Raw genomic sequence first — 8,083 nt, forward strand, 5'->3', positions numbered from 1 at the left:
ATATAAGATTGCTATGAGTCACAAGCGATGCAACGGTACATAACAACCACGAAAGCATATAGATTGAATAGATGTGAAGAAAGAATACAACCCTGATGCATTTCCTTCTTGATTTTAAACCATGAAGTGTTCCCTTGCTCTGTTCACACAACAGCCTTCTGGTGTAGATATAGGTTTCACAGAGCACAGTGATTCCCATTCTCCTCAATGTTAGCCATAATTTGTTATGATCCACACAGTCAAATGCCATTGCATAGCCAATAAAGCATAAATAGACATAAAAGAAGAATGCACAGAGAAGTATTTGAATAATAGAGAAGTGGCTAAGTCTAGCAAAATCCTCTAGAGGTTCAGACTCAGCTCAGAGGACATAGAAAGAAGACAGAATTATGGAGTTAAATACCTGAGGAATAAGCATTTTTTTTTGTTTTAACAACCTATTTTTTTAAAAAAGAATATCCATAGATGCTGAACTAGATATTGTGGGTTGACTGACTTGATAATCTTTCCCAATATCCTTTTTCTGTTCTGCTTCTACTTCTGGAACTTGAAAAAACTAGATATTTTCTTTTCTACCTTAATATTAACTTAGGTGACCGTATGATCTGGCGCATATGACCAAAGTGAAAATATTGTGCAGTCTTCAACAAAAGGTCTGACGTATAACACAGAGGCTTTATGTGTCAGAGAATGAAATGATCAAGAAGACAGCGTTCCTGCAAATCCTAGGGGAGCAATTGCTTAGTTCAGATTTTCTGTTGCATGAGAAAAATGAGCCTTTATTTCTTTAAGCCATTGATAATTCTGTCTTATCTGCAGACAAAACATACTGGTCATTATATATGCTCTGAGTTACTGCAGAATCTGAAGGGAGGAAAGCATATAAGGAATCAAAGGAAAAGTGTTATTGATTCATTGATGGATTGATTAGTCAGGAAAAGAAGAACATCTCAATACTCATAATAACTTCTTTATTCTTTTAAATCAGAGAGATCTGGTTGAGTAGTTCAGGTAGTATTTGCACTACTAACCTGAAGACTGCACATCCCTGGTGGTGTGAACCAATCAGCAACCCCTCAGTAGAAAACTAGGGAGCATCTGTAATGATATACAACCTCACAAGCACTCTGGAGGCCATGAATTGAAACCAAAACCCACAGTGATTTTTAAGTTTTCATGTTATATATTATGTGGACCTATTACTACTAAATTCTTGCTTCTATATATCCTTCCTTGAATTCATTCCCTGAGAGATTTTTATCAATTATGACTACTGTAACTTTTTTCCTTAACTTTAATGAAAGTTTACAGAGACTTTGGATTTCCATTCAATAACTTTTAATTGTTGTTCAGTATAAGAATATATACATTTCCCCCTAGACTGGCAGACTATTTTCACTCTCTGGAAATTAATGCTATGCTCCAAAGTTTGGATCATCTCTATTTGTCAATAAACTCCATTTGCTTTTATTTAAACATACTGTCTCTCTCTGATGTTGGTCTACAGTAGTATATGCCTTGGTGAAGTAATTAAGAGATACTGAAATGGAGATACATAATAGATTGTCCATCTAGATATTAACAGAGGTGAGAGAGTAAATCTGGAGATTTTCAAATATTTTGATGTAGTGCTAGGTGTTTGTGATAAATGTTGTCCAGTAGACTGCAACTCTAAGGGATCCTGTGAACAATAGATCAAAGCTAGAAACAATCTTGAGTCATCCTCACAGTTTTCACAACACTCAAGTCCATTGCCATAGTCATTGTAGCAATCTCCTTGACAGTCTTCTCTCTCTGTAACTCACCCTCCACTTTTCTAAGCATCACATCTTTTCCTGGAACTAGTGTCTCCTGAAAACATGATCAGAACATGTGAGCTAAAGTTTCACAATCCTTGCCTCAGTGGAGCACCATCTTTGCACTTTGCTCTTTTGACAGTCCTTGGCATAGTCAATACTCTTTGGCAGCACTGTAATTCAAAGGCATCAGTTCTTCTTTGGTATTCTTTATTCATTGTCCAACTTTCAGATGCATAGAAAGCAAGCAAAAGTAACATGGCTTGAGTCAAGTGAGCCTTAGTCTTTAAAGTGATATTCTTCCTCTTCAGCACTTTAAGGAGTTTCTACATAGTGGAATTGCCTAAATCAACACATCTTGATTTCTTGACTGTTATAGGCATTGGTTGTAGATACATGTAAAATGAAATCCTTAACTTCTATATATCATGATGTTTCTGCTAGGTGGTAAGAATGCTTGCTTTCCTGATCTTGAAATATAATCCAAAATGAAGTGTGATAGATTTATAATAGTGACAAGATATTTGAAAATAGTCTGATACATACAAATGAATGTTTATTGCATAAAAAGCAGTACTAATATACCTCTTTTCAATGACCCAATAAAAAGTAGGGAGCAGGAATATATGAATTTAAGACCAAGAGTTTTGTAGCTCCTTTAAACACTGAGGGAATTATTGAGCTCTTTTGAGTTTCCAGTTGTATAAAATTGAGATAATGGTATCTAATTGAGGAGACTATTTTTCTGATAAACGAACCAGTGTCTATGAAATACTAACTAAAAGGACTGTTGTTGTTGTTAAGTGCCATCGAGTCATAGACAACTCATAGTGACCCTATGAATGAAAGACCTGAACACTTGTATAACTTTCATCGTTTCTCCAAGTTCATAGAGTTTCCGGAGTCAAGCTCTTTCAGAAATGGACGCCACTCCTGCTTCCAAACTTGTTTTAATCAGGGAGCTTCACCAGACACTGTCCACCATGAATAATAATTATAGCATTTGACACATCAGTGTCACAGTATTTAGCATCACAGCAACCATGAGTGACCTCTGCACAGCAAATGGACAGAACAATGCTATACTACTTAGAAGAATGTTTGACCAATAACAATTAAAACCAAGATTGAGGGCCACAGATTACAATCACTAATTTAAAAGGACTCAGATTAACATTATTAAAAAATGGCAGGCAGTTTCATTTCATCTTTCACTGGGAAGAGCTGGAAATGAATGGTTCCAGAGAAAAGATGGGTTTCAGTTAAGGAATTAATGCTAAAGAGCCAATACTCTAATTCTACCATTTATTTCCTGAAAGAAATTCAGATGCTCATTGCCTCCTGCAGAAATCACCCACGGTTTAAGGTTCTAGCTTTTAAACAAGAGAACAAAAATGCAACTACCTCTCAGCTGTGAAATCTTAGCACAGATTCCCTTAGCACAGATCACAAAAAAAATCACAATTGTGTTTTCTACCTTTAGACATTTTATCAATTTCTAGTGCCATGCTTCCCAGCAGACTTTCATCAATGAGAGGGTAACCTTTTAGCCAACTATACAATGAGGCAAGAGGCCAGCAATCAATGAATCTCTCAAGGCTTTGTAAATGAGTTAGTCCTGTGGTTTCTAACAATAAAGTATTCTACACAATTATTTGTCAATGAAGGACTATTGTGAATATATTTAACATAATTATAAAGGTTCTGGAATAGAACAATAATGATACAAGAATTTTATTTTATTAGGCCTGATCCTAATTAAATGAGATAAATGTCTCATGGAATTTAATATGTACTTCTATGTCTCCTAAGATGTGGAAAAATTCCAGAGGAAATACTTATTTGAAATGTACGAGAAGACCATAGGAAGTACTTAGCATGCCATTTCAACTGCTATATAAAATTGTGTTACAGAATCTTAATTTTTATTAGTCTGCTAAGACAAGAATTTATTTTCATAGGTAAATGTGAGATACAAGAGTTTCTATCATATGAATATTAAAATGACACAACACTCATACTAAATCTCATAAATAGGAGTTTTATTTTACCTCAGAGGCAAATAGTCAATTTTGAGAGGAAAATAAAGCTTGTGCCTTTTAGATTAGATGATCATATTTTCACTGTAGCCTTTAGACACAATGCTTTCCCATAGCAGTATGGTCTTGAGAATCATAAGCCTGAATTAAACAGATTGCTGGGAAATAATCAAATCACATCTTTCTCTATGACCAAACTGGGGAAAAAATTATAACAATCTTAAATCAATCATATATTAATTATCCAGTCTTTTTCAACATTAGCTGTATGTATAGCAATTCTAAATCTAATCTTAATCACTTAGTTGACTATTCTCTCTGTTCGGTGCTGTCAAACTGATATCAACTCAAAACACTGTTATATACAGCTGAATTAAAGACTGTCCCATCCTCACAAACTCTGTTTTACTTTAGTTCATTGTTAAAACCACCATGTCAGATTAAGATAAAGTCTTCTTCTTTTGTGCTAATTCTCTACCAAACATGATGTCTTTCTCCAGTAATCACTCTCTCCTGTCTCCAAACCCACAACCTGTGAGATGAAGTGTTAAGAAAATAAAAATGCAGATTCAATAGTATGTGGTTAAAACCCACCAGCTGTTCAGTGAAGAAAAATGAAGAATCTCTTGTGAGTTACAGATCCTGAAAACCTGTTAGAGAGTCTTGACGACATACAGTAACAAGATTCTCCATTATTTTTACTCCCAAGATAGTCATAGAGTATTTGTTGATAATTTCCAATCTACAGGGAAATTGGAAGGAGGAGTGGCATCCACTTCCATAATAGCTTGACTCCGGAAACCCTATGAACCTGGAGAGAGGATGAAAGGCACCCAAGTGTCCAGGACTCTCCTTCATAGGGTTGCTATGAGTTGCCTGCGACTCGACGGCACTTAACAACAACAGGGAAATAGTATCAGCAAAACCACTGGCTCAACCTCAACTCATATGGGAAACTCGAGAGCAGAAAACAAAATTTCATTTAAATACAGGCATATTGTTGTTGTTTACTGTATAGTCAGAACCGGCCCATGGCTGAACCTCCGGACGGTTTTCAGAGGCAGTTAATGTCATGGGAGGAGATTGTCCATCCTTCTCCTGTGGAGCAGTTTGAACTGTACGCCTTCGGATTGGCAGCATAGCTTCTTACCAGTCAGCCGCCACCATAGCTCCCTAATATAGACATACTTAAAAGGAAATGAAATAACAATCCAACAATGGGTTATCTTTTGCTCATTTCAAGATTGAATTATCAGCCTTTTTATTTATTTTTTTTTTTTTTAGGCCCTGTAGTGCTCTATAAAGTTTGGATAGAGAGCCTTATTGAAAATGTCATTGTCAAATATTTTTGTGTTTAGTTTTGTTGTGTTTTTGTTTATTTGTTTGGTTTTTTGATTGTCCTACCTCACCCCCAGATCTGTAGGTTTTCTTTTTCACACTACTGGGAAAAGGTTTTGATGCAACCAGGGATTTGATTTTAAAAAGGTCTCATTCGTCAGTAATTCTCCAGGTTTTGTATTTTGGGCTATGTTTACAAGCCTATTAATGCCATAGGCTGGGCTCCTAATGTTGTTTCTATTTTATTTCTCATGATCTTTTATATTTTGGGCTTTACACCTAGATGTCTAATCCATTTTTAATTGGATTTTGTGTATAGTGTGAGGTGTGGATCATGTTTCCATTTTCTACAGCCAGATGTTCAGTTATGCCAACATTATTTATTAAAGAGGCTGCCATTTGCCCATTTAAAAAAGTATTATTTTGTCAAATATGAATAGACGAGGTCCAGCAAGCTCTGCCTCAGGATGGCGGCTCTGAGAGGTTGGCTGTTGCAACCATCTCCTCCTTTTTCTGGGGCAGACAGTGTGGCCAGGGGCCTTTCACAAGTGCTGCTTGTTGGAGTTGATAAAATCTTGGCACAAGAGCATGGCGGTGGGGCTCAGGGTGACCCTATGTCTGGTTCCCATTGTGCAGAAATGGGAGTCCCATTCTCAAGAGTAATGATGCATTAAAGAGGGGCCTTGTCTTTGTGATAAACAGCACCTCCACCTTTATCTCTCAGAATATCTATGTGCTGACTGAAGCCATCACCGAATAACCAAGGCTGTGTATCACTTAATTTCCTTTTACCAACAATACACATGTTTACGTGGGAAAATGAACTCACAGGAGGAAAATGAAGGGTGACAGGTGATCCTTGGAGCCAGAGTTGAGAAGACTTCCAAACAAGAATATTTAAAGCTGGAGTTGACCTGAATGACAGTGGTTGACCTGTAAGAGATGGCTGCAGAAGCTGAGTGTAAGGAACGTGTTGAGTCTGAGCCTGAGGTCTACCTGCTGGAAGACTGGATAAAATGGATTGACATAAGTGGGGCGGTGGGATTAGGCGTGTCAGAGACAGTGAGGCTGTCTCAGGACAGGGCAGGGGTTAGATCTGTTGTACTTAAGGTTGCTATGAGACAGTCTCACTGACTCTGACCCACCTAACCCCATTGACTGACCCCTTATCATGTCAATCCATCTTATCCAGGGTCTTTCTCTTCTGTTCTGTCCTTCCACCCTTGCAAGCATGATATTCCTCTATGACTAGTCCCTCTTGGCCATGCACCTGAAGTATGTGAGACAGAACTACAAAATCCTTGCCTTCAAGGAGAAATTTAGTTTCACCCTCTCTAAGACAAACCTGTTTGTTCTCTTGGATGTCTATAGTATACTCAATACTCTTCTCCAGCACTGTAACACAAAGGCATCAGTCCTTCTTCTGTCATCCTTAGTCACTGTCCAGCTCTCTGATGCATTACAGCATGCAATTGCAAAGACTATGGCCTGGATTAGGTGCACCTTGTTCTCTAGGCTGACATCTTTGTGCCTCAACACTCTGGAGAGGTCCCTGACAGCACACTTCCCCAAAGCATGATTTGTTCTGCATACACAGTGAAAAGGTTTGGAGACAGGATGCATCCCTGACACACTCTCTTCCTAATTTTAAATCATGCAGCCTTTCCTTGCTCTATTCTGATGACTACCTCCTGGTCTAAGTATTGGTTTCATATTAGAACAATCAAGTTAATCAACTGAACATCTAGTCTCAATTTATTAATTTCCTATTGCAGTAAGAATGAATGAGGTATTTCAACTCTAGAATCAATATTGTTCCTCAATGATGCAATCAGAAATGTAAGCATAGCCTATTTCTAGGTACAGCATTTCTTTTAGGCAATAGTAATTAATTATGTGCAATATCTTTATAAATGTGTATAACACAAAGCACAAGTATAAAACATGATGTATATGAATGATTATATGCAAACCAATAAAAAAGAAAACTCATTAGTTTTTAATGTACTCATTATGTACTATGACCACAAAGAAACCTTATTTAACTCCAGAATATTTCTATCAATCCAAAAAGAGGTGCTGTACCTATAAATTGGCTATGCTTATATTTCTGATAGCATCATTCAGAAACCACATGGATGCTAGAGTCAAAATGCTTCATTAGTTTTTACTGCAACAGAAAATTACTAAATCGGGCTAGGTGTTTAGGTATTTATACTTTACTGATATAGTAATTTGATGTTGTTGTTGTTGCATACCATCAAGTTGGAACTAACCCATGGCTGACTTCCAGTGGGTATTCAGAGGCAGTAAATTGCACAGGAGATTGCCAATCCTCCAGCAGAAGAGTTTATGGATATGAACCCCCTGCATTTGGAATTGCAGAGCAACTTCTTACCATCTGATTTGACTCTAGAATCAATACTGTTCCTCAATGATGCAAAAAAAGGGAAATATGAAAATAATTGCATCATTGTTTGGGTATAAGGTCATGTATTATTACTATACTAGTGCTTAGCCAACGATACTGAAAATAAATGGGAAGAGCCTCCATTTGTTGGTCTCTTGTTGAATTTCTAGCTAAGCTAAAAAATTCACGTCTTGTTCATGTGTAGAAACGTCATGGGTATAGTGATTTTACTGATCATACTTTACAGATCAGGCAGCATCAGGATGGATGGTGAAGAGATTGAGATTGTTCACAGCTTTAGTTTGCTTGGCTCCATAGTCAACACTCTGGCACCAGTAGCCAGGAAATTAAAAGGCGTATTGTCATGGGAAAGTCTGCTGTTAGGGACCTCTCCAAAGTACTGAAGAGCAATGGTGTCTCTCTGGAGACTAAGGTGCATCTGATATAGGCCATGGTCTTTGCAATCACTTGTTATGCATCAGAAAGTTGGAAAATGACCA

General features: G+C 37.2%; 1 pseudogene; it reads left to right on the top strand.

Moving 5' to 3' along the window:
- Window positions 1-5,640: 5,640 nt before the first annotated feature.
- LOC102865073 lies at window positions 5,641-7,857 on the top strand (annotated as a pseudogene).
- The last annotated feature ends 226 nt before the right edge of the window (window positions 7,858-8,083 follow it).

Source organism: Elephantulus edwardii, unplaced genomic scaffold, assembly GCF_000299155.1.
Source record: "Elephantulus edwardii isolate Elephantulus edwardi_28Jun2011 unplaced genomic scaffold, EleEdw1.0 scaffold00029, whole genome shotgun sequence".
NCBI lineage: Eukaryota > Metazoa > Chordata > Mammalia > Macroscelidea > Macroscelididae > Elephantulus > Elephantulus edwardii.